Here is an 18,524-nt window from a genome sequence, read left to right on the forward strand (position 1 = left end):
TCTTCCTTGTGTCAGGGTCCTGAACTCGACCATCTCATGGTCACTGCCTCCCAGGTTCCCATCCACTTTTGCTTCCCCTACTAATTCTTCCCAGTTTGTGAGCAGCAGGTCAAGAAGAGCTCTGCCCCTAGTTGGTTCCTCCAGCACTTGAACCAGAAAATTGTCCCCTACACTTTCCAAAAACTTCCTGGATTGTCTGTGCACCGCTGTATTGCTCTCCCAGCAGATATCAGGGTGATTGAAGTCTCCCATGAGAACCAGGGCCTGCGATCTAGTAACTTCCGTGAGTTGCTGGAAGATAGTCTCGCCCACCTCATCCCCCTGGTCGGGTGGTCTATAGCAGACTCCCACCATGACATCACCCTTGTTGCTCACACTTCTAAACTTAATCCAGAGACTCTCAGGTTTTTCTGTAGTTTCATATTTGAGCTCTGAGCAGTCATACTGCTCCCTTACATACAATGCAACTCCCCCACCTTTTCTGCCCTCAGACCAGGATCTGCAGAGGCAGTGTTCTTAGAGGAGAGAAAGTGGCCTTTAAGAACTATCATAGACTCATAATACATATGAGTCACCAGACTAGTTCCAGAGCTAACTAGTTGCCTGATGGTGGCACTGCACTGTGGTTGGCATCGGAAGAGGACATAGTGAATTGCACCCAACCATATGCAGGGTGGGATTGGTGGCTCAATTCTGAATAGAAATTAATGAGAATTGGACTTCCAAGCCCAAACTTTCAGAATCCCAGCTGTATTATGGAAGGGGAAAGATAGCCTTGGAATTGGGAGACCCTAGTTCAACCCCTAGCTACACACCTGACTTCCTGCACGACCATAGGCATTCTGTGCCTCCATTCCCCATCTGTATAATGGGGAAAATAGCACAGCCTTATGTCACAGTAGAGTTGTGAGCATAAATCTATTAATGTTTGATGTGCTCAGATACTTTGATAATAGAAGGCGCCCAAATACAAGATCAATAGATAAAATGGATAAAGCAAAATAAAATATTCTGATCAAATCTATGGAGCCTCCCTTTGCCTCCAAGAAGATGTAAAGGAGGGGAGAATTTTGTTCATGATGCAATATTATTAGGCACTAAGCCATGATTGCCTCAACTGCACGAACATTTAAGCCCCATCATTTTTCTTATAGGGAAATTTGGCATAAAGGCACCTGGCTTGTACTGCGGTGATGAGCAATAATAAGAGTGCAGCATTTTCCTTGTGCAATAAAACCCGCTATGGAAACAGCACTAAAAGGTTATACTGGCAATAACATATAGTAATGTGAAAAGGGATCATTGTTCTGGGCAGAAAACATTTGGAATTCACCATTTCTGATGGAGGTGACGATCTCAAAAGGATCCTTCCACTCACGTAGGTGGACAATAAAGATGTAGACTAATTAAAACCATCTCCTTCTTCATGAATTGAGTTAGAGGCTCCACCATCATAGACATTATTAATTACCTAGATGTATCGTATCCCACCTAGGGCTATCCAGCTCTTCACCACTGTTACAGTGCTGGGCCACTCAGAATGCTGTGTGTTTGGAGGGATAGAAGTCATGTGTGCCCTCCTGCTCTGAAAGCTCAGGTCCCCATCTCTCAGTCTTGAGAATGTCCACTAGCTTTTAGTTGTACAGTGCTGTAGTGGGGCAGTTTCCCCACTCCTGCAGAACAGGGGTTCAAAGCAGCCCTGGAGAGGGCTGCGGCTGGGAAATGGAGTGAGAACAGCTGGGGGAAGCTGAGGGAGTAGCTGACCACAGGTGTGGCCAGCTTAATTAGGGCCCAGCTGGCCCTTTTAAGAGGGCTGGGGGCCAGGAGTTGGAGGAATCTCACTCTAGTTCTGGAGGGGGAATGGCTAGCTGTCTGAGAGTAAGGTACCTGAAGCAGGGCAGAGCTAGGGAAGGGCAAAGGGGAGCTGGAGAGCTCCAGCCTGGTAAACCCTCAGGCTGCAGGCCTTATTGAAGGCCCACAAAAGGTACTGGGGCTGCAGAGGGGTAGCCTGAGGATAGGCAAAGGCAGCAGGTCCAAACCCCCTTGCCTGTGATAAGTGGTTTATAGACTGCAGTCTGCCACAGTGAGCAAGGGCTAATGATGACTGGCAGTAGCCACTGAGGCAAGGTGGTGATAGAGGGTAGGGGGCTCCCCTGGGAGGGGAGACTGAGAGTGTGGGGGCACTGCAGGGGGTAGCACCCCAAGGTAAAGGGGCACTGGGGTCTGGGAGGGACACAGAGGGGCCAGCAGCAGGTGAGACACAGGCCAGGAGGAGGTACTCCATATGCTGGAGAGCTAATTCCAGAGGCGAGCAGCAGGAGGTGCTGTGCCGGTGAGTCCTCACATTGCTACAGTACAGTTGATTCTGTTGGTTAAGCAATGCTAGCTGGAACACTACAGTAGCATTATATCTGAACTTTGCACAGTTGATACAATCTATCACAAAATCTTAATTTCTTCAAATGGTGATGCCTATGAATAAATGCATGTAAACCAAAGAATAGCTACAGGACATTAAATTAAGGGTGATGATAAATGACAGTGAATTGAGTTGTGGGAAGTCATCTAATGACATGCCTCAAGGACTGGTGTTGGGGCCCAGTTTTATTTTCACTAATGATCTCTAAATGAGAGTCAATAGCACAGTTATTAAATTAATGGATGCTACTAAATTAGGAAGTGTCGCAAAAACTAGCAGAGTGAGTGGAATAACCTAAAAGGATTGTTGAGACATGGGGATGAAAGAACAATCTGAGATTCAAACTTATACCATACGCTAAAAACAACCAGAACATCAAGGTACAATGGGAAGGTGACTTCCAGGAAGCCGTAATGGATATGGAAAAGATGTAGAGGTAACACTTCACAGCAGATTAGACATAAGTTTACAACATAATGTGAGACAGCAGTAAAAAAGGTTGATACGATTTCTATCACATACACAAAGACCTCAAGTCATGGTCAGGTGGTGGTAACCTCTCCCTGTATATAGAACTGTTAAGGAGAGACTCGGTATGCTACATGCAAGACTGGTCATTTCACGACCAGGAAGATAATATCTAATTAGGGATGAATTCACCCCCAATTCAGAGAGCTCCAATGCTGTTATTAGTGAGACCAACTTAATTTCCATATTGCAGGTCTGATTCTGAGAGGGATCGAGATCCAGGTTTTCCCATGATAAAGAGGCAGGTAGGTACCTAGCAGGATTTTTAAAAGAATCCAAGCCAAACTCCTAGGCACCTACCAGCTTAATGGCTTTTGAAAACCCCAATAGACCTCTATCTGTATCTTTAGCCACCTCAATACCTTTGAACATCTGGATCTTAGGCTTCAGAGTCTCATTGACAGTGATTGAGATTTAGGCTCAATCATTAAGTGCCTGAGTCATTTGTGAAAATGGGATTTAGGCATCTATGTGTGTAGGTATGTAGCTAGGTAATTGCTGTTTTGTTTTCTGTGCAGAGGATCTTTAAATGTCTAGATCTTCAAGAGAAGCTGAAATTTTGTGAGGCAGATTCAATATAGCATGTTGTGGAGCAAACACACGCTGTGATGTCTCATTGAGACTTGACTTTTGTTCTTTTATGTTTGCCTTTTTCCATAATCTAAACTAAGAGTCATTCGGGCTAAAAGTTTGTGTTTCTCCTTTGTGTATTTAAAACCTTATGGGGACTTTGAGGTATCAGCGAGGGGGAGAAAGATGGTCTTATGGGAAAGACACCACTGGGGCACTCAAGATGCTTGTATTCAATTCCTGGCTCTCTCACAGTTTGACCTTGGATAAGTTCCATAGGGTTAACTTCCTGACCCTACTGAAGTCAATGGGACTTTTGCCATTGTCTTTAACGGGGCAAGGATTTCACCCATTATCTTTGAGGGGGAGAATTTCAGGTAGTAAAGTGACCAACTCCCATTTAAATTCCAATGTGCCTTTGAAAATCTCCATCTCTCCTCTGCTCCCAATCTTTAAGCAAGGGATGAGACTACACTGCCTTGGAGGAGTGTCGTGGATAAATTCATGACAATTTGTGAGGCATTCAGATGCTGTACTGATGGGGCCTGATTAATACCTAGTACAGAAGGGAGGAAGAATAGCAAGACCGTGAGGCAGAGGGAGACAGAGAACCTGTTCCAAGTGTGAGGAGATACAGAGGAGAAGACTCTTACACCAGTAATGGTGCAAGAAGAAGCAGGTGAAAAATGAGTGGAGAGCAGAAGGAGAGAAGGGTGTTTGTGTATCCTTTAATACAAGAAGTAACTATCCCCCAAATGTCAAGTATTTACCAGCTGTCTCTATTAAATAAGGTTTCAGAGTAGCAGCCGTGTTAGCCTGTATCCACAAAAAGAACAGGAGTGCTTGTGGCACCTTAGACTAATACATTTGTTAGAGCATAAGCTTTCTTGGGCTACAGCTCACTTCATCGGATGCATAGAATGGAACATATATATGTTACTATTTATACACACACACATAAGTTGGAAGTTGCCATACAAACTGTGAGAGGCTAATTAGTTAAGATGAGCTATTACCAGCAGAAGAAAAACTTTTGTAGTGATAATCAAGATGGCCCATTTAGACAGTTCACAAGAAGGTGTGAGGATACTTAACTTAAGGAAATAGTCAATATGTGTAATGACCCAGCCACTCAGAGTCTCTATTCAAACCCAAGTTAATGGTATCTAGTTTGCATATTAATTCAAGTTGAGCAGTTTCTCATTGGAGTCTGTTTTTGAAGCTTTTCTGTTGCAAAATTGCCACCCTTCAACCTCTCTGGCCACTCAGTAAAAGAGTTAAGTGTTCTCTTACCGGTTCTTTAATGTTATGATTCCTGATGTCAGATTTGTGTCATTTATTATTTTGCGTAGAGACTGTCTGGTTTGGCCAATGTACATGGCAGAGGGGCATTGCTGGCACTTGATGGCATATATCACATTGGTAGATGTGCAGGTGAACAAGCCCCGATGGTGTGGCTAATGTGATTAGGTCCTATGATGGTGTCACTTGAATAAATATGTGGACAGAGTTGGCATCAGGCTTTGTTGCAAGGATAGGTTCCTGGGTTAGTGGTTCTGTTGTGTGGTTGCTGGTGAGTATTTGCTTCAGGTTGGGCAGCTGTCTGTAAGCGAGGACTGGTCTGTCTCCCAAAATCTGTGAGTAAGGGATCATTTTTCAGCATAGGTTGTAGATCCTTGATGATGCGTTGGAGGGGTTTTAGCTGGGGGCTGACGGTGACAGCTAGTGACATTCTGTTATTTTTTTTGTTGGGCTTGTCCTGTAATAGATGACTGTTCTGGCTCTGTCAATCTGTTTTTTCACTTCAGCAAGTGTGTACTGTAGTTGTAAGAATGCTCGATAGAGATCTTGTCTCTGTCTGAGGGATTGGAGCAAATGTAGTTGTATCTTAGAGCTTGGCTATAGACAATGGATCGTGTGGTCTGGATGGAAGCTGGAGGCATGTAGGTAAGTATAGTGGTCAGTAGGTTTCCGGTATAGGGTGGGTTTTATGTGACCCATTGCTTATTAGCACAGTAGTGTCCAGGAAATGGACCGTGTGTGTGGATTGTTCTAGGCTGAGGTTTATGGTGGGATGGAAATTGTTGAAATCATGGTGGAATTCCTCAAGGGCTTCTTTTCCATTAAATAAAACACACAGCGGTTGATGCCATTTCTGAACTCATCTTTTTTGTTCAGTGCTGACTCTTATTTTTAAGTAAATTCTTAATGAAATTAGAAATGCTCTTATTCCTCTTCACTTCCGTTGTAATGAACTTTAATATAATCAGGAGAAATGCTTGTTAGGCATGTCCCCCTTTTTATTACAGAGAACGCAAAATCTATGCTGTCCGGGACACTTCTGGTTCAACTATCAACCAGGAATCCAGGCAAAACAGAACCTTGCTCCCACATGAGAATTAAACTGCTTAGAAAGGATTTGTAGAAGGGAGGTGATGCTTGTGTGATTGAAAGGTAACTGTGACAGAATGGTGCTATGTGCTAGCAGACTACCAAACCGAATATCAACAAGTATTTTTTTTTTTTAAAAAGCTCCTTACAGAAGGCCTTTTATGTTTAGACAAAATAAATGGATACTAAATTCCTTTTAAACTTGCTGCTTTGTTGTTTATATCTGTGTCCAGAGGGAGAAGCAGCAACTGTAGCTTATGGAACACAGCATCGATATGATTAAGTTGTTGCAATTTCAACAACAACATCAAGAAAAGTTGTTAAGTTGTAATAAGGCCTTCCACTGGGCTACTGAGGTTTTTTTTAAGGAATTGTTTAAAAGTAACAATTGATATTTTTAATAATACTTAGCGCTTCTCTACTAAAGCCTCTTTTGGCCAAAGATCTCAAAGTGCCTTACAAAGATGGATATTGTGTCATTATCCCCATTTTGCAGATGAGGAAACATGGAGGGGCACAGAGTTTGAGAATGTTGCCCACGGTCACACAGCAAGTCACAAGCTCTGCTAGCTCTGCTTCCATGGGAGCTGTTGGAGCAATGCCAAGCACTTTGGAAAATCCATACCCAGAGGATGGAATAGAATTCAGGTGTCCCCACTCCAAGTCAGACTCAAGCTACCAAGAGTAGAATCTCTGCTTCTTATCCTGCACCATCTCATTGTTGGACCACTGGTAGTTTCCATTCATACAGCTGTGCGTTTCCAACAAAGGGTCACAAATAAGCCTCACACAACCCCCTAACACATAACTATTATTATTCCTCATTCTACAGACTGGTAAACTGAGGCACATAGCATTTACAAACCAAATTAACAGCTGCAAGGCTGTGCAAAGATAAGGATGAATGGGTGTTGGTAGAGTCCTGGGTTGGGAGGGTTTTACATTTCAACAACGTAACAATTTGCATTATTTAATTACATTTTGAACACGAACCTGAAGTATGGATGAGCATGTTATAAATGAATATAAGGCACTGGACAGCTCTCAGATACTAACAGCTTTGACTATTACCTAACTGGTCCAATCTGTGACCTAGATGTGAAAGGTTTCATAGCCAGTTATTAGCCCTTGAGCTCGCCAGTCTTTTAATAATGTATCTCTATTTATATCTATACCAGGAACAAGAATCTGGATTCTACCTGTAGGATTCTACCTTTAGGTCCTCCACATTATTTGATGTGCAAACAGACAGTGCAATTAGATAAAATGCACAATTACCCATTTTGCATATGCAAAAACAGGTTTTAAATAACAATCCTGAATAATTGAACCCTTATAGGCCAATCCTATAAAACATAATAATAGTTAAGAAACACTATAGAATATGTATTAGTATCTGCCACAAATCAGTTGCAGGGTTCAAAATGTCTATGGAAAGGTTCTCACTCTCTGTTGAATTCCATGAATGTTGTTGAGCAATTTATATGACATCCTATTTAATCTTGTTGGAAAAACGTTGATTTCATCCCTATTAAATTCTATAGGATTTTTTCATAAGGGCAGGCTTTTATAATACTTTGCATTTATGTAGCCCCTTTCATTTGAGAATTCTTGAATGTTTTAAAAGACTTAGACCCTGGTCCTACAAACACTTTCTGACATGAGTAAATTTTACATACATGCGTAGTTCAATTCAGGTGTATAAAATGACTTTCAGTATTTAAGGACTTGAAGGGACAAGTTAACTATCACTTTTCTGTCTTAACACATTTTTGCCTATGTTGCAAGTAACTGCTAACATTAGTATTACTGGGATCAGATTTTATTTCCTTTATCTTTTTTGTATTTAATAGCACTTTGTGTATCATAGTTTCTCCAGGTTTTTTTTCTTTCCTGTAGTAAAGAGGGTGGGGAAAGGCAAATTTAAATGTAAACACACAAACTACAGGTCACTCTGTGGCAGAAATAACTTCTGAACCTTTTTGGTTTTTTGAGGGTTTTTTGTTTTGTTTCTGTACTGGACTTCAAGTTTGCAGTGTTTTACTTAAAGCCACATGATGCCTCTATTTTCATAATTATATAGAAATGTTAAATGCAGAACAAAGTATAAGGGCCTGATTTTTCCAGAGCAGAACAGCAGCTCCCATTGATTTCAGCTGGCATTTGGGATGCTCATTGTCTCTGAAAAGTACACCCTAAATGACTTGCCTAGAGTAAAACCACAAGCGAGATACACAGACAAGGATCTCCTGGCACCCAATATTGGGCTGTATGCAAAGATGTGAAAAATGTTCACATTTCCATTTTCAGTTAGAGTTGGATGGGAATTTGCCAACAAAGGGCTGGATTCACAGAATCAGGCCCCAATGGGATTCCAAAAACCCCTGCACAGCTGCTTCCCAATCCTGTAGGTGCCTAAGCTAGCTTGGTGCCTACATTTTTGCATTAAAAGTTCCCTAGGTGCCCATGTTTCTGCCTCTGAGCACATGCACTGTCTTCCTCTGTCAGGCAGCCGGACACCTAGGCCTCAGAACAATGTATGAGCCAGGGACAGAAAGGTGGTGGGCCACCTAACTCTCCGGAGGGACCCAACCAGATTGGGCCCCTATAGTTGAGCTTAAACAAAACCCCTGGGAGAAAGGATGAGTTCCCTCATAACTTTTGGCCTAGTGGTTAGGGTACTCAGCTGGGATGGGGAAGACCCTAGGCTCAACTCTCCCCTCCACCTGAGGCAGGAGAAGAGATTTGAACTAGGATTTTGCACTTTTCAAAATTCCAAATCCTGCATCTTGGCAGGGGGTTAGATGACCCTTGTGGTCACTTCTAATCCTTTGTTTTTATGATTTTCAAATGAGCACCCTAACCATTGGGCTATGTCTGCTGTTGGGGGGAGGAGGGTCCCCTTTGTTTAAGCAATTCCAAGGTGGTGAAATAATTAGTCATTGGAGCAGTGGGACTTTTGCCTGGGTCATCCATCTCTCAGGTGAGTTTGCTAACCACCAGGCTGTGGAGTCACTGGGCCACACAGAGCAAGTAGGAGAGTGAGTCTGTAGCTTGCTGGTGATGTGCACTGAACTGGCAGGTGGCGGATCCAATCCCCCCTGCTCCAAAAACTAATTTTAAAATTATTTCTTTATGAATCTAGCCCTATTTCAATGGAGAAAAGCAGATTCATTTTGCAATTAAACCAAAACACATTGTGGGAAATGGTCAGATTTGACAAACTTTTAAATCAATTAGTTTTTTAATCAAAATTGTTCCAATGTTTCATATTGGAATTTTTTAGAAATGTCAGTTTTCCTGTTTCAAAATTGAAGATGATTATAGTTTATTAAAAACATGTATCAAATATTTTGACTCAAAGCAATTTATTATTTTCAATTGGGGTTGGGGGGGCAGGAAAACACCCTGATTTTATTTATTGTCATTTGTTTTCACAGGACCTGGCATCATGAGATCCAAATCTTTCATTGCATTTCATAGGTGACTGAAAGTCAATGGAATTTGTTCTCCAAAATCACTTAGATGCTTTTGCAAATCCCACTCAACAATATTATCTTTTATTATTAATGTCTAATTGAACACCTACTTGAGTCAAAGGAGAGACTCCCATTTAATGGAACAGTTATTGGATTAGGACCTTGATTTTGGTTGTGCATTAAGTATTTAGTTCATGATCCAATCCTACTGAAATCAGTAATAGTCTTTGCATTGACTTCAGTGGGTTTTCGATCAGGCCCTATAGCCCTGATCTAGCAAACATCTTAAGCATGTACTTATAATTAAGCACATTTGTAAATTTTATGCCAGATTGGGGCCTAATACAGCACAGATAATACACATGACAGCACTCCAGGTTCCCTGTATAGCTCCTCTTTTATTGAAAATTATGTTGTGATTCAGGTGGAAAGCAGGAGCCAAATTTGTAAAGAGGCTCTGATTTGTATATGCTTGAAATTTACTTTCCCATCCCTTTCCTTGAGGAAAGGTGCATGGGTTAGTCATTGAAGCTTTGGTTCTTCAAACTTGCAAAAGTATACCATGAAATATTTTGTTAGGCAAAATGGAATTGCATTTGATTTAGCTCCACACCCCTGTATTACTGTTTCTTTGCAAGAATTGCAGAAATATATTACATGGCCCTGGGGGGGAGGGGAAAAGCCCCCAACAACTTTGCAAAAGTTGTAAGAGACATTAGCCAAAAGGAAGCTTTAAATTTCAGTTACAATAGAGCTGCTAATGCTGACAGATGACAAACTGGGGATTGTGAACAATGCTAGACTCTTCTAATGTTATAGATTTTAACATCATTATCAATGCATTCATTTCAGCTATATGCCATTTTAATTGCATGCAGCTTATTTCTATGTTTTATAGAGCTAGATCTGCAACAGGAAAATGAAAACAACAAAATGAAAATGAAAGAATTATGCAAAGGAATCTTCTGAATTTGTTTTTCTACTTTATATGTGATTCATTTTTTCTGTGGTGCTTTTATACTGCTGGTTACTGCATGTCATCCACTTGTCTTGGTGGGTCTTCTGTTTACAGCAGGAGTAACAATTTCAGGATTGACAACCCTGAGCATTCAAAACTCATGAACCAGGCCCCCAAAACTCTTAAAAGTTACTTAAAAACATTAGGTTTTTTTTAAATAAGTGGGTGTCTTTTAATTGACTTCTAATCTTTCACGGTGCCCCTGGGTCATATTTTCATGCCCTTACAATTGCAGAGAAAATTACATTTTTATAAATGAAAGCAGAGATTGTCAGGTAATCTCATGCCTCCAGGGGCTGAGGCTTTAAGAAAAAAAACGCAACCTATTTTGAGACTCATAATCAAATCTGATGCTTCAGTTGGTCATTTTACATGAGTCAGGAAGGATTTGTTTTCCCCAATGCATAATTGGACAAAGTATCTGGGTTTCCCTCCCCAGCCATCTTCTGAAGCATCAGGGATTGGCCCTGGCTGGAGATGGACCAGGATGCTCAGATGGTGCATAGAATCTGTCTTAGACACCTAACTACATCCGTGTCTTGCTTACATGCTTAGTGTCCAATTGGTTACTACATTTTGGATTGGGAAGGTATTTAGATTGACAGGAAATTTGGATGTTTTTTCCAGCCTTTCTCTGCAACATAGGGCTTGGCTCGCCTGCTGGGATCATCTGAGCATGTCTTACCAATCCATCCCCTGCTATTGCAAGGGCCTTGGGCATTGGTGGCACTTTGGTCTTTTCTGTTCTCTGCCTGCAACACACAACAGTTTAGTCCCCGAGGACGGAAATGCTTTAGTCTAACCCAAGTTATTGGACTCAATACCGGGGTAACCAGGTGAAATGTAAAGGCCTGTGATATACAGGAGTTCAGACCAAACGATCTAATGGTCCCTTCTGGCCTTAAATTAGAGTTGGCAACACTGCATTCTGGATGCATTTGTCCACATGTTGGGGACATTTTGTTCCTGGTTTGGCTGACGCTTTAAGTCCTGATCCTGCATATGCAAGGCTCTTAACCTTATGCTCTGGGAGTGATCTCACTGCAGTTACTCCATTGACTTCAGTGCAGTACAGAGAAGAATCCAACCCTGTGTTTCCAAAGAAACAGACTTCTCACTCTCCTGAAGAGAATTCACATCTGCATTCTCCAAGAAACAAATCCTCTGGCTCAAATAATGATCACAGAAAGCCACTGATTTAACAGAACCAATGGAAATAACAGAAGTTGGAGGTTAAGGGCAAGCATTCAGAATTGACATCCACTAGTTATTGTAGAGCAGTGCTCCAAGAGATGTCCAACCACCCCCAAAAAAGGGTAATTTTCAGGCTGGAATAGATATGACCTGGGGTATTCTATACTATATAGTTTCTTATACCAGGCTCATCATGGTAGGATCTGAGCATTTAATCATGTGACTAATATCTGTCACATTTTGTTTGTTCTCTCATCCTCTTCCCACAGGGAAAATTGTGTATTTTGTTTTTTCTAGGGTTTTTGCTATGCACCGGCTGCACTGTGTTTATATTATAAAAAGATAGTCTAAAAAAGTGCACCTTGGCTAAAAAAGTTTGTTGCCTCCTTGGTTGGACCTTGTATGTGATGTACTGAGACCCTTCTTTGACTGGAATTGTGGATCACATCCCAGCCACCTTAACACCCACGCAGTTTTTTTGTGATCAGTGTTATTACAAAGATTGCTAAAGGAATTAATAATAATTAGCAAATAATAATTATTGCCAAATGTAGCCACAAACACAGACCACCTGCTTTCCCCTTCACAATTCATTTTTTTTCTTTATCATACTATGAAATATCAACCACTTGTGACATCCAAATAACTCCCATAGCAACAGTCTTTCCTCCTGTCTCTGGTGCTTCTGTATCAGCTTAACCAGTAGCTAAAGCAAGAGCCTGGACTAGATTTTGATCCCATTTATGCCAGGGTCAGTCTAGACTATCCAGGATGGAGTATGGACCAGTAGATAAGACAGTGCCATGGAGTTTAGAGTATATCTACACTGCAATTAAAAACCCACGGCTGGCCCATGGCAGTTGGCTCAGGCTCAGGCTGGAGGGCTGTTTAATTGTGGTGCTGATGTTCTGACTCAGGCTGCAGGACAAGCTCTGGGACCCTTCCACCTCACGGGGTTCTAGAAGCTGGGCTGCAGCCCAAACATCTATACCACAGTTAAACAGCCTCACAGCCAGAACCCTCCAAGCCCAAATTAGCTGGCATGAGTAGCCACGGGCTTTTAATTGCAGTGCAGACCTACCCGAAGATCTATGGCCGTGTCTTATCGACATACAGGACCTTGGTTCTGTTCCTGGCTCTGCTACTGCCTGTCCTTGGACAAGCCACTTCCGGTGTCTCTTTTCTCTCCTTGCTTTGTGTGGAATATAAGCTCACTGGAGCGCAAAATGTCCCATTTTCTGTGTGTGTGCAGTCCTCAACACGATGTGTCTTCCGAGCTCTCTAGTAATACAAATGTTAATAGTTAATTTCAGTGGCTTTATTCACTTTGTTCTGGATTTACACTGTTGGAACTGAGATTGGAATCTAGGCCCCTGTTTATATAATTATATTACACACACACACACACACACTGTCAGCAACTGCAAGGAAGAAAAATAAGTTAGGAAATGTCTTGCCGATAAGAATTTCTTTTTAAATGTTAATTTTTTTCTCTCTCATTTTGTGTATATCTGGCGGTAAACTTCATCTTTTAAATTCACCCCTCCCCATTATCATCCACATACCTAGAGCACATACAGGCAGAACATCGGTTCAGTGTGACCTTTCTGAAATCCTAACCAATTCTTTCTTTGTCATAGCGATAATAGAATGGATCAGATACTTCCTGAAGACATTATAATAGAGTTCAACTGTCTAAGCTGTACACTAATGAAAAATGGAAAATCTCTACACTAGTCCTCAGTAGAACAGAGGTGCTGCCTTGCAGAGAGTTTTCCATAAGGTAGGTGGGCTCTGGAATATTTCTTGCTCTTTCTGGACAGATTGCAATATGGACATGCTTCCCCACCTCTTCTGTGCACTCCATTTCTGTAAAGATCTGAATGTATTAACTAACACACTTCTGTCTACCCTCTTCCACTTTTTCCTCACTCCCCTTGAAATTGCAACCTTTGAAGTCAAATATGTTTCCTGTTTCAAATAGACCAGACAAGGGAGGGATATGATAAATGCTTAACTCTTTGTTTTACATATAGAGCCAGGTCCTCTACTGGTGTAAATCAGCTTCACTCCACTTACTTCAATAGCACTTCACTGAAATACGCACTAGCTCTGTATTTGGCCTGTATTGTCTAAACAGATCTCAGATTTTATTTGGTTATTTTTTCTTTCCTTAAATTGTTTAAACATTCCTGGATGTCAATGTAGTGGAATCAAAAAGGGAAGGACTGAGCTCTGGAAACTGGAGTCCTGTATTTATCCACAGCATGGGTACTGCATGGATTAATAGAGGTGGTTGTAATTTTTGGACTGAAAACTGGTTCCTGTGTAATGGCTTGTTGAAATTGAAATTTTTCCACAGAAAAGCGATGAATTTTTGTTTTGACCTGAACTGTAAATGAAACTTTGCTTTGAGTTGACATTTCAAAAGGCCCCAAATACTGACACTTTGAAACAAAATGTTTTATTTAGATCAAAATATCTCCATCTTGTATTTAGCTGGGGCATGGAGTACATTTCAAAGATCTGAAGAATTCTGTGCAAGCTCAAAGGCTGGTCTCTCTAACCAACCAAAGACATTACCTGGTCTCTCTAACAAACCAATAAAAGACATTACCTCACACTCTTTGTATCTCTAATATCCTGGGACCTACATTGCTATAACAGCACTGCATACAATTTTTTCATTGACATTTCAGAATTGAAATTCAGAACTTTTTTATTTTGTGATTTTTTTTCACTCTTTCAACTGTTCATTCTGTTTTCAGCACAGAAAGAAATGTCAAAATACCAGAATTTCCCACAGGGCAGAAATACCATTTTCTGAATAGGTCTAGTGGGCAGTCGCAGAGTAAAGCTTTCCTCAGTACTCCATGCAGCAGTGCAAAAACCTCACCAGGAGGACCATCTGTAAGAGTGAGAATAGTTCATTTTCAAATACCTGGTCAGTCCTCGGCCTCTCTGTTAAGTCTGCCAGCAAGAACACTAATTAACAGAGCTGGTCAAAACGCAGATCCTATCCTGTGAAAAAGTTGAGATTTCAAGGGGGGGAAGTCATTCTGGATGGGGACAAAGCCAAAATTTCTGGGTTTTTTTGGTTAAATGAAATTCTGGGGAAAAAAAGTTTGTATCTATTAGTGCTTTATTTCAATTTCAAACAGTTTCATTTCAATTGGCCATTTTCCTCATTTCTTACATAGAATAAAGTTTGAAACAGTCATTTCAAAATGAAAAATCAAAACATTCCATTTCAGAATGTTGAAACACACTTTTGACATATCCAAAATGATTTTTCCAATATTTTTTCAAAACAAAATTTAGTCAGTCAATATAACTTTGAAGAAAAATCCCTTTTGTCAAAGCACTCTTTCCTGACAGAAAACCGTTTCAGATTTTTTTGTTTTGGTGGTTTTGATTCATTTTTTTTAATGAGGACACTGTCTCCTAAAAGACATAGGTTGTTTTGTTTTTTGTTCCCCAGTTCTAGCCATCTTTATATACAGTAGTACTTATTCATTGCTTGCACATATGTAGGAAGAAATGTGGTAGTGTGAATTGGCCACTCGGGTAGGACTCAGGAGATCTGGGTTCTATTTCCAGCACTGACAATGACCTCCTGTTGGGCCTTGGGCAAGTCACTTCATTCCTGTCTCGCCTCCCACTCTTCCTTTATCTTGTTTGTTTAGATCACCAGCTCTCCTGTCTCTTACTCTCTGTACATGCAGCATCTAGCACAAGTGGGTTCTGATTTTGGCTGGTGCCTCTAGTTACTACTGTAATAAACACTAATAACCTATGTGCTATATAGACTGTCATTCTTGTTGGCTATTGCAAGCATTTCCCCATGTGCCTGTAACAATGTGGCACCCACCTCTCATAAGCACCCTTTCTGGTCAGATGCCTGCAGTCTTTAAACAGTCCTGGCCCTGGTATCGGGCTGTACTGCCAGGGATTCCTCCCTGGAGGCAATGGATTTGCCCTCTTGGTCTGTTCTGGTCCCAGCTCTCCAGATGGGCCTCTAAATAGTACAGTTTCCTTTCCAGAAGTTTATTGCTGTCTGACTGTAGGCCACTTCAGCCAGTGACCTATCGTGGGTCCCAGCCCAATGACCCTAAGAATATCAGCCATACAGCATTGGGTCCTTCTAACAAAACCAGCTTCAGTTCCCTGGTCCAGTTCCCTGCAGCCCAAACCTTCACTGATGCTTCACCCTTACTACAGGACTCTTATATTTAGGCCTAGCAGCCAGCAAGGAGCTCTTCCTTGCTCCCTGCCTCACAGAGCTGTCCATGGTGCTGCAGTCCTCTTTGGCCAGCCAAGAGCACCATCTGCACTGCTCTGGCTCCTGGAAGGAAATGACTGTCTTTGGCTTTGCAGCTTCACTTTATATGGCCCTCTTGGGCCCTGATTGGCTAGCACTTTGCAGCCTCCCCCGATTGGCTGCTTCCTCTGCAATTGCTGTAGACCACTCAGAGGACTTCACTTCACTGTCCCTTTCCTTGGGTGGGTGCGGCAGGGCCTTGAGTCCTACAGCGGACGCCTCTCGGCCTAGTCCACCCCATCACAATGCCTACATCAAATCATTGGGCAGAAATCTAACCATTGTTTTTTGGGGGTGGCGGGGGGGCGGGAAGAGATGGAAAAAACCTAGAAAAATGGTGAAAGCAGCCCCACCAAAGCCAACCTAGTGTGATCAAAATGTGCCATTTGGAGAGGAATTAATAAAGATGCAGTTCTAAGAGAAGCATTGGGAGGAGCAGTTTGTGTCTCTCTTCTCCCTTAAGGCACAGCACAAACCCATTTACTTGTCTGATTTCTTTTTCCCTTTCCTTTTCAGTAAATAATTTACATAGGATTGCATTAGCTCAATTTGCAAAAATTGAGCAAACAGTGCAATTTTCTGCAATTAAGCTAGTGCAAGACGAAAGGAAAGTCTGGCTGGGAGTGATTTTTTTTTTTAACTGAAAAGACATTTTATGGAAATGGAGCATGAGAAGCAAATGAAGAGCTGCATAGGTTTGGTCTGGCCAAAGTCAGGATACAGACCACATTTCTGCTATCAGTGCTTAGGAAGGGAAGATGGGGTTTTCTTGTTGCTGCTTGATTCATAATATCCACACATAGCCCAAAAGGGTGTTCCTACAACCTAAATAAAAAAGAAATCACTCTGTTATATATTTCAAATCATCTACATGCTATTTAAAACTAATGGTATTCTTACAGGACCAAATACTGGAGTCACACCTAAGTCAATGGCAAAACTCCGATGGATTAGAATAGGTCTGGAATTTACCCATTATTGTGTAGCACAAATCCCTGTAGAATTGCAACCTTCCTTTAACCTCTGAAAACCTAGAGAGATGTACACATTCATGCATCTGACAGAGAGGAAAATGTTAATTGTCAAAGAGCAGTGAGGGCCTGTTTGGACTAGGGAACCCGTGATCAAATGGCCTGAAGGAATGGCCGAGCAATTTGTTGAGTCTGAAAGACTGAATAATAGTAGCTGATATTTTTTGTTATATGGATTCAGGCTGCAAAGCCCCTGTGTGGTGTGGGACACAGGAGCTAGACTTAAATTTGGGAGCAATCCAAGATGCTCTGAGTGGTGTCCAGCAAGTGAAGGAGTGACAAAGTACATACCTTAAGATAAGATGCTTCTTTGTATGCCTAGTATTCACCAAACTAAAGTTAGAGATGTAGACATAGCTATTACTATTATATATTTAGTGTGATGCTACAGCATTGGCTTTTGTGCACCCAGAGTAATGACCTTCAGTTACCTTTGCAACTCAGAGATCTTTCAGTTGGCTTTAGATATTGAGTAGCTAACTAAGCCTAACCCTACAGTGGAGTAGCTCTGGCATTGGGGCACTCTAGTTTCCATTTTCTTTTTAACCTTGAAACTCTGTGTATTTTCTTCTAGAGACAGAAAAAAGGTGACCTAGGATGAGACTATATTAGTTTTACTTATTCCTGCAAGTTTGTTTCTTTCCCCCTTAAAATGTAGAAAATCAAAACCATAGCAAGTGATCTTTCAGACCGTAAAAGTAAAAAAAAAAAAATAATAATAATCCAATTCATAGTTGTGCACGTAGAAGAAAAAAATAAACTCTGAGAAACTGTGAAATGTTCTTGCCTTGAGAAAAGGATGTTTCTTCAGTCTTCTTGGCCAAACTCCATCTTTTTCTAGGTCTATAAATGCAGTGGTCATGATCTCATAAGGGATAAATGATGAATATGCTTGGCACTATTTATAGCATATTGGGGTGGCTCAATTGAATGCAAGAGAAAAATCTGTCACTGCTTGAACCCTCAGATCCACCAGCGGCCAATAAAGTGAGGGAAGGAAGGATGGTCCAGTGGTTAGGACACTACTGTGGGATTCATACAACCTATGTTCAGTTCCCTTCTCTGCTACAAGCTTCTTGGTTTAACCTCAGTGAGTTACCTTTTCTGTTTGTTTCGTCTGTTCCCCAGCTGTACAATGGGGATAACAGCAGATCTCTCCCTTACTGGGGTGTTGCAAGGGAACATACATTAAAGATTGTGAATTGCTCATCTATTAGGATACTGGGGGTCTACATAAATACCCCAAATCAAAAATTATCCTTTCAATTATTTTCCTCTTTAAATTACTCCAGCCTTTAATGCAAAAACAGAGTGTCAACCACACATGGTAGGCTGTCCTTCAAACCTTGCCAATTTTGTCTTAGCTCAATAGATTAAACTTTAATATTTGCAGCATTCCCTATACAAACTATGAGGAATATTGAGGTATAAAACCCAAAGTGGTGTTTATGGTAATTAGGTCATCACAATTAGAGTTGTGATCATGAACAGGAGGCAAAGTTGCTTGCCCAATTGCAGATGGGAGAGGAAGGGGCTCATGTGAGTTCAAAGGGGAGGGCAAGTATCCCTGAGA

At 41.4% G+C, this 18,524-nt stretch overlaps 1 long non-coding RNA gene across 1 annotated transcript in view; it reads left to right on the forward strand.

Annotated features, from left to right (window-relative positions):
- Window positions 1–18,524, forward strand: part of LOC140912006 (uncharacterized) — a 147,275-nt gene that overhangs the window by 55,350 nt on the left and 73,401 nt on the right. Inside the window, exon 2 of the long non-coding RNA XR_012159203.1 lies at window positions 13,240–13,382. This is a non-coding gene — a long non-coding RNA (uncharacterized lncRNA). The remainder of the gene's footprint in view (window positions 1–13,239; window positions 13,383–18,524) is intronic.

Source organism: Lepidochelys kempii, chromosome 5, assembly GCF_965140265.1.
Source record: "Lepidochelys kempii isolate rLepKem1 chromosome 5, rLepKem1.hap2, whole genome shotgun sequence".
NCBI lineage: Eukaryota > Metazoa > Chordata > Testudines > Cheloniidae > Lepidochelys > Lepidochelys kempii.